Raw genomic sequence first — 9,472 nt, forward strand, 5'->3', positions numbered from 1 at the left:
AATATTTGATCTGTAATAATGTACAATTAAAGAATGTAAGCCTATGAATAACAATCTAAGTGTCCTTATGGTTTCCTGTCTTTAGCATTTTGTAATTTTGCTTCAAGCCCCATGGGGCACAATTCAAAAACGGCTTTCTCCAAAATCATGAATTCAACCAATATTAGTTAGCATCTGCCAACTAGGTGGAGTATGTCTACTAAGTGAAGTACAGACTCTGAGTTCTGGCCTTCACAGTCCTCCATGGCCCATCCTCAAACTACTTATCTTCTCTTTGTACTTCTCATGTTTGTTATATTCCAGCCAAACTGTGCTGCTCTTTGTCCATTATTTTCCTGAGCTTTCCTGTCTTTATGCCTTTATCTATTCCAACAACCTTACTTGGAATGGATTTCTCCCCTCCCCACCTATTGACATCTCTCCCTTCCTTGAGGCCCAAATGAAAGCCATCACAAAACTTTTTCTGACCTTAATCCTCAAATCTCTCACAAGGTTTTGCCTAGACCCATTCTGATTTTAAGACAAATGAACAAACAAACCCATCTAATTGTTCATAGGACACCATTTGGTTGTTTTGGAAATTAACTTTGGTTTTGCTTGCACTCATTGTAAGCTTTCCTTTTTTTTATCATAGTGCTTAGGATCATCTAGTTCAACTCTTATTTGCTCTTCTCCCACCAAGAGACTATAACCTTCTTGAGAACAAGGTAAGATTTTTACCTCTCTTTGTATGCCTGGTACCTAACTAGAGGCCTTTCATGTTGTAGGCCCTTAATAAATTTTCACTGAATTGACTACTCTGATGGTGCAGTGTAAAGCAAATTCTTTGACGATGTTGGCTTCTAAAGTGTTGTTCAATAAAATGCATTGGGTGAGTATAAATGCAAAACACTGACAGTCCAGAAGGGCATTGCTTACACAAAGCAACCCATTTTGGGAATCAGTTTTGCTTCATGGATGAGAATTGTGATTCTCTACTCTCGCATAGGTGGTGTTCTTTTTTGTTTGTTTATAGTCTCAGTTTACAGCCTTTGTATTCAGCAAATAAAAATGGTAAAAGAAACAATAATTTAGAAGCAACCAGTTCTTTACCAAGGCACTGAAAAATTTAAAGCCATAAACACTAATTGATTTTATACAAAATGGACAAGACAGGAAGACATTGATTGGGATGCTCTATGAAATGCCATAATGAATAACAATAATGGAGTGCTCCAAAAGGAGAAAATATATTGAACATCCATTTTCCTTTTTAGTCATTAAACTCTTGAGGGTGGTGGTTTTGTTGCTCATTGCTATAAAACATTAAAGTACTCAATGCGGGTAAACATTCTTCCAAAATGCTGCCATGATGTCTAAGAAAAGAAAGGAAAGTATACAACAAGGACTCATTTCTCCAGTGATGCGGACAAATAATTTTCCAGAAAATTGAATCCATTAACCTATACTAAGACAACTGTAACAGCAGCAGTAGCAGCAGCAACAACAACAAAAAAAGATAACTATTTTATTTTGATGAAATTCATTCTAAAATGTATCATAATCATATATTTTTCCCACAGTCTTGAATAGAGATTACTAAGTTTAGCCTTTTAATGATGACTTAGAAACGTGATTGTGACCATCAGTAGAGACAGAGTTTTCATTGTATAGCACAAATGGAGACAAGATACATATCTCTAGCCTCTTCTTCTACCCTTTTCCAGGGAAAACTTTCATTTCTGCCAGGAAGGGAAGCAAGAAGTTGGAACCAGAGGCCACTTTTGGGCCTCCACGAGAGAGGAGGGTATCAGGCTAGAATTATATTTATCTGCTTTCTTAAATATTGTTAGTCTGCAAGATATGTTCAAGTTTGAGCTAAGTTTTGATCACTTTGACATTATTGGGGGAAGGGAAGACCCTAAGCTCCATATCCAAGGCTTGACCCTTTCATCCTAATACCAGTTCCATGATGAACACACATAATGAATAGCAAAGGAGGTCTATTTATCTAAATTGATGGCAGTGCTTGCTTTGGCAACACATATACTAAAATTGGAATGATACAGAGAAGATTAACATGGCCTCTGAACAAGGATGACACAGAGACCATTGATTAGGGCATAAAAACCTCACAATCCAATGCAGAAAGGCAGAAATAATAAATACATCCTTTTTAGATCATGATGCAATAAAAATTGCATTAATAAAGAGCCGTGGAAAGACAAACTAAAAACTAATTGGCAACTAAATAATCTAATCCTAAAGAATGAGTGGGTCAAACAACAAATCAGAAATAATCAATAATGTTATCCAAGAGAATGACAATAATGAGACAACATACCAAAACTTGTGGGATGCATCCAAAGCAGTTCTTAGGGGAAATTTTATATCTCTAAATGCTTACATGAATAAAATAGAGAAAGAGGAGATCAATGAACTGGGTATGCAACTAAAAAAAAGCTTAGAAAAGAACAAATTAAAAATCCCCAATTAAATACAAATTAGAAATTTTGAAAATCAAAAGAGAGATTGATAAAATTGAAATTAAGAAAATCATTGAACTAATAAATAAAATTAAGAGCTGGATTTATGAAAAATAAAAAATAGATTAAGCTTTGGTTAATTTGATTTAAAAAAAGAAAGAAGAAAACCAAATTACCAGTATCAGAAATGAAAAGGGTGAATTCACCACCAATGAAGAGGAAATTAAAACAGTAATTAGGAACTATTTTGCCCAACTGTATGCTAATAAATCTGATAATCAAATGCCCAGATTAACAGAAAATAAAATAAAATCCTTAAATAACCCCATTTCAGAAAAAGAAATTGAACAAGCCATCAAAGAAATCCCTAAGGGAAAAAAACTCCAGGGCTAGATGGATCTACAAGTAAATTCTGTCAAAGATTTAAAAAATAATTAATTCCAATACTATATAAACTATTTGGAAAAGTAGGTGAAAAAAGTCCTACCAAATACTTTTTATGGTACAAATAAGGTGCTGATATCCAAATCAGGAAGAACCAAAATAGAGAAAGGAAATTATAGACCAATTTCTCTAATGGATATAGATACAAAAATTTTAAATAACATATTAGCAAAGAGATCACAGCAACTTATCATGAAGATAATACACTATGACCAGGTGGGATTTATACCAGAAATGCAGGGCTGGTTCAATATTAGGAAAACTATGAGCATAATTGACCATATCAATAGAAAATTAGCAGAAATCATTTGATTATCTCAATAGATGCAGAGAAAGCTTTTGACAAAATACAACACCCATTCCTATTAAAAACACTAGAGAACGTAGGAATCAATGGAGTTTTCTTTAAAATGATAAGTAGCACCTATCTAAAACCATCAGCAAGCATTACATGTATTGAGGATAAGCAAGAATCATTTTCAATAAGATCGGGAGTGCAACAAGGATATCCACCATCACCAATGTTATTTAATGCTGTACTAAAATGTTAGCTTTACCAATAATAGAAGAAAAAGAAATTGAAGGAATTAGAATAGGCAATGAAGAAACAAAGCTATTACTCTTTGCAGATGATATGATGGTATACTTATAGAATCCTAGAGAACCAAATAAAAAACTTCTTGGAATAGTAAAATAATTTAGCAAAGTTGCAGGATATAAAATAAACCCCACAAGTCATCAGCATTTCTACATATTATTAACAAAGCCCAACAGCAAGATATAGAAAGAGAAATTCCATTTAAAGTTACAGTAGATGTTATAAAATATTTGGGAGTCTACCTGCCAAGACAAACCCAGGAACTATATGAACATAATTACAAAACACTTTTCACACAAAGAAAGTCAAACCTAAATACTTGGAAAAAAAATATCAGTTGCTCATGAGTAGGCTAATATAATAAAAATGACAATTCTATCTTAATTTAATGCCATACCAGTCAAACTACCAAAAATTATTTTATGGAGCTAGAGAAAATAATAAAATTTATCTGGAAGAACAAAAGGTCTGGAATATCAAGGGAATTAATGAAAAGAAATTCAAGGGAAGGTGGCCAAGTCATACCCAATCTAAAACTATATTATAAAGAATCAATCATCAAAACTATTTGGTACTGGCTAAGAAATAGAGTGGTGGATCAGTGGACTAGGTTAGGTACACAAGACACAGTAGTCAATGACTATGGTGATCTCCTGTTTGATAAACTCAAAGACTCCAGGTTCTGGGATAAGAACTCACTATTTGACAAAAATGGCTGGGAAACTGGAAAATAGTATGGCAGAAACAAGCCATAGACTGACATCTTACATTGTATACCAAGATTAAGTCAAAATGGGTACACAATTTAGATATAAAAGTTGATAGTATAAGTAAATTAGGAGATCAAGGAATAGTTTACCTGTCAGATCTCTGGAGAAGGGAAGAATTTATGACCAAACAGGAGCTAGAGAACATTATGAAAGGCAAAGTGGATAATTTTGATTACATTAAATTAAAAAAGGTTTTGCATGAACAAAGCCAATGCAACCAAGATTAGAAGGGAAACAGAAAGCTGGGAAATAATTTTTACAATCAGTGTCTCTGATAAAGGCCTCATTTCTTTTTTTTTTAGATATATATTGTTTATTTTATTTTTAGTTTACAATACTCAGTTCCACAAGTTTTTGAGTTCCAAATTTTATCTTCCCCCTTCTTCCCCACCCAAGACAGCATGTGATCTGATGTAGGTTCCACATATACCTTCACATTAAACTTATTTTCCCAATAATCAAGTTGTAAAGAATTGTAACCAATGAAATGAATTTTGAGAAAGATAAAACAAAACCAAAAATTAAATTAAATTAAAAAGAAAAAGAAGGAGCAAATATATTATGCTTCAATCTGCATTCACACTCTGTAATTCTTTCTCTGGATGTGGATAGTCTTTTCCATCATGAGCCTTTTAGAGCTGTCTTAGTACCTTGCACCGTTCAGAAGACATTAAGTCTATCAAAGTTAGTCATCACATAAGCAATGTGTCTGTGTTTGTGTACAGTATTCTCCTTCATTCATCATCAGATCATATAAATTTCTGCAGGTTCTTATGAAGTCCATCTGCTCCTCATTTCTTATAGCACAATTGTATTCAATTACATTCATATACCACAATTTGCTTAGTCATTCCCCAATTGATGGGCATCCCCTTGATTTCCAGTTCTTTGCCACCACAAAAAAAGCTGCTATAAATATTTTGGTGTATAGTGGCCATTTTCCCCTTTATATGATTTTTTTTGGGATATAGCCCTAGAAGTGGTATTGTTGGGTCAAAGGGTATGTATGTTTTTATAGCTCTTTGGGCATAGTTCCAAATTACTCTCCAGAATGGCTGGGTCAGTTCACAACTCCACCAACAACGCAATAGTGTTTCAATTTTCCCATATCTCCTCCAGTACTTATCATTTTCTTGTTTTGACATGTTAGCTAATCTGAAAGAAGAGATGTGGTACCTGAGAGTTGTTTTGATTTGCATTTCTCTAATCAATAGAGATTTAGAGCATTTTTTCATATGACTATAGATATCTTTAATTTCTTTGTCTGAAAATTGCCTGTTCATATCCTTTGACTATTTCTCAATTGGGGATAACTTGTATTCTTATAAATTTGACTCAGTTCCCTGTATATTTTAGAGATGAGGCCTTGTCAGAGACACTGGTTGCAAAAATTCTTTCCCAATTTTCTGCTTTCCTCCTAATCTTGGTTGCATTGGCTTTGTTTGTACAAAAATTTTTCAATTTAACATAATCAATTTTGCATTTTGTAATGCTCTCTCTCTCTCTCTTGTGTCATGAATTCCTTGCTTTCCCATAAATCTGATAGGTAAGCTATTCCTTGCTCTCTCAAATTGCTTATAGTATCACCTTTATTCCTAAATCATGAACCCATTTTGACTTTATTTTGTTATATGGTGTAAGATGTTGGTCTATGCCCAGTTTCTGCCCTACAATTTTCCAGTTTTCCCAGCAGTTTTGTGAAATAGTGAATTCTTAGCCCAGAAGCTGGATTCTTTGGGTTCATCAAAGAGTAGATTGCTATAATTGTTGACTACTGTGTCTTGTGTGCCTAACCTATTCCATTGATCCACAACTCTGTTTCTTAGCCAGTATCAGGTAGTTTTGATGACTGCTGCTTTATAGTACAGTTCAATATCTGGTATGGCTAGGACACCTTACCTAGCATTTCTTTTCATTAGTTTCCTTGATATTTTAGACCTCTTGTTCTTCCAGATGAATTGTGTTATTTTATCCAGTTTTGTAAAATAATTTTTCAGTAGTTCAATTGGTATGGCATGATCCAACCATTCTGGAGAGCAATTTGGAACTATGTCCAAAGGGTTTTAAAACTGTACATACCCTTTGACCCAGTAATACCACTTCTAGGGCTGCATCCCAAAGAGATCAAAAGTAGGAAATGGGCCAGTATGTACAAAAATATTTATAGCGGCTCTTTTTGTGGCAGTCAAGAATTGGAAATTGAAGGGATACCTATTAATTGGGTAATGGTTGAACAAGTTGTAGTATATGAATGTAATGGAATAATATTGTTCTATAAGAAATGACGAGGAGGCAGACTTCTGAAATACCTGGAAAGATTTACATGAACTAATGCTGAATGAAGTGGGCAGAACCAGGAGAACATTGTACACAGTAACAGTAACATTGTACAATGACCAATAGACTTAGTTCTTCTCAGCAATCTAAGATAATTCCGAAAGACTCATGATGGAAAATGTTATCCATATCCCAAGAAAGAACTATGGAGTCTGAATGCAGATCAAAGTATACTATTTTCTCTCTCTCTCTTTTTTTGTTTTTTCTTTCTTGTGGTTTTTCCCTTTTGTTCTAATTCTTCTTTACAATATGACTAATATGGAAACATGTTTCATATGATTGTATGTAGATAGCCTATATCAGATTCCATGCTGTCTTGGGGAGGAGAGAGAAGGGGAGAAAATTTAGAACTCAAAATCTTATAGAAGTGAATGTTGAAAGCTAAAAATAAATAAATACTAAAAAAAAATAAATTGATAGCAAAACAGAAATCAAAGAAGGTATTCGTAGGAGGATATATGTACATGTATATGTTTATATATATCCACATACACACATATACATCCACACACATACAAACACACACATAGATATATGTATATATACAAGAAATGTGTGTGTGTGTGTGAGTGTGTGTGTGTGTGTGTGTGTGTGTGTGTGTACAGAGTGAAGAAACTCTTTCATTAGAAGTGAAATAGAGGCAGCTAGGTGGCACAGTGAGTAGAACACTGCCCTGGAGTCTCAGGAGGACCTGAGTTCAAATTTGACCTCAGACACTTGAATCACTTACTAGCTATGTGACCTTGGGCAAGTCACTTAATCTCAATTGCCCTGCCTTCCCCCCTGCCAAAAAAAAGAAGTGAAATAACTCAGATCAACCAAGAGAGAGTCCTTGATTTTACTCAAGAAGAAACTCCCTGAAGTCTCTAGTGTAATGATCTGGGAATGGGGACATGATGGAGACTGCCATCTTCCCAGAGTCTTTTACTTCAGCAGCTTTAAGTGAGATTTGCCTCTTTCATCTTCTCTTTTGAAGATGGCAGCCAGAAGCACCTAAAATGACTTGATTCTTGAAGAGTAGAAGACTTGAAGCTTGGAGAGTCCCAAAGGGGACTGACTGACTAAGAACTGAAGCTCCTTCTCCTCTCAACAATTCTGCTCTGCCCTTCACTCAGGGCAGGGCATTCATCTCCACCCAAAAGGAAAAAGTCCCATATCACTGGGTCTTGGGATAGGGGTTACATCAGAAATTATGTTGTATATATTCCCTCCAGTTGTTGGGCAGTATAGTGTGGGGGATACTGCACTACTTCTGGAGTTAGAAAGTCCTGGGTTTAAGTTCTACTTTTGGTTCATACTTGCTGTGTGACCCTAACCAAGTCATTTGCCAGTTATTTTGACTTTTGTCTTGCCATTAGACTTCAATGACTCTGGGAGAGAGAGTGAGAGTGATGACTTCATTTAACTCTGCCTCATTTAAATCCAATTCATGCCCAAGTCAAGACATCACTCCATGATGTTATTGGTCCTCTTTGAAAACAAAGGATAAACAATAATATTTAACTTTTCAGTATTTTAGGCCAGTGGTGTTAATCTCAAATAACCTGGGGTCACTAGACCATACATAAGCATCTCTACTGGCCATGAGTTAATTTATTACCATTATCTATGTTATATTGCATTTGAATTTATTTTGTTAAATGTTTCCCAATTATGTTTTAATCTAGTTCCAGAGGCACTTGAGAGTGTTGTGTGCTTCCTGGTATTTGACATTTTGGTTCTAGGCAACTTTCTGAATTACAAATTGGAGACCAGGTACATTGGTTGACTGAATTTCCTCACCAGGAATTCTTGGTGGTATAGGGTTGCTTACTCCTTTTTATTTTGTATTTCTTTTTTTGTTCTTAATATATTTTTACTTATTTCATTAGATATTTCTCAATTACATTTAACAATTTTTAACATTCATTTTAAAAAAATTTTTGAATTTCAAATTCTCTCTTTCCTTCCCACCCTTTGAGAAGAAGCAATATACTGATTTTATACTTGCAGTCATGCTAATTATATTTCCACATTAGCGATGTTGTGAAAATAAATGCAAACATGCACATACTAACAAGAAAAATAAAGAAAGTGAAAAAGTATACTTCAATCTACATTCATAGTTTGTCACTTCTCTCTCTGGAGGTGGATGGCATTTTTCATCATGGTCCTTGGGCTATTTACTCCTAAACTTAATGATCCCGCACTGTGATGCTTTTATAATTCTTGCATCTGTTTTTAGTAGTTCTTCTGTCTTCTCCAATTGATTTCCACTGTCACTTTTCTTTGCTGTCATTGTGGCTGCTTCCAACAATAGGTTCAGAAGCCCTCTTTTCTAATTTGCTGTGTGCAGGACAACTGGATAACAAAAGTTATTAGAACCATGTATAAAATAAGGTGACTTTGATTCATCTGCTCCTGTCATCTATTCTTATAAGTCTAAGTTCTTGCTTTAGACCAGATTTTATTTAGCATGATTTATTATTTCTTTGACACAAGAATAGCTATTCATGTAAGACCTAGGGGAAAGCAGTCATGTAGTAGCAATACAATAGACTTCATCAGAAATAATATTGTAGAGCAGAGACTGTCCTCATTTAACCTAAGGTGACACTGGGTAATTTTTCTTTTAGTAACTGGAAAAGTGATAAATTGAGCTTGAATTTTAGATTTACCTTTTAATCAGGATCACCTTGGTGATGCCTGTCTCAATGAAACTGGTAGTTTATTTTCCAACCCTGGCCACACACTTAGGATGTGCTGGCATCTTTGGAGACCCAAGCATTCCATGTGGCCTCAAGGTCGTTTCTGACTTCCTCTTCTCCATACCTCGACCTCACATTTCAACCACAGTTGCTGGTACTGCACAGTGGTTT

The 9,472-nt window shown here is 34.8% G+C and overlaps 1 non-coding gene across 1 annotated transcript; it reads left to right on the forward strand.

Annotated features, from left to right (window-relative positions):
* Positions 1-2,004: 2,004 nt before the first annotated feature.
* LOC118840502 lies at positions 2,005-2,113 on the forward strand. The gene has a single exon (XR_005009690.1). It is a non-coding gene; the product is annotated as a U6 spliceosomal RNA (small nuclear RNA).
* The last annotated feature ends 7,359 nt before the right edge of the window (positions 2,114-9,472 follow it).

This window comes from Trichosurus vulpecula, chromosome 2 (assembly GCF_011100635.1).
Source record: "Trichosurus vulpecula isolate mTriVul1 chromosome 2, mTriVul1.pri, whole genome shotgun sequence".
Taxonomy (NCBI): Eukaryota; Metazoa; Chordata; class Mammalia; order Diprotodontia; family Phalangeridae; genus Trichosurus; species Trichosurus vulpecula.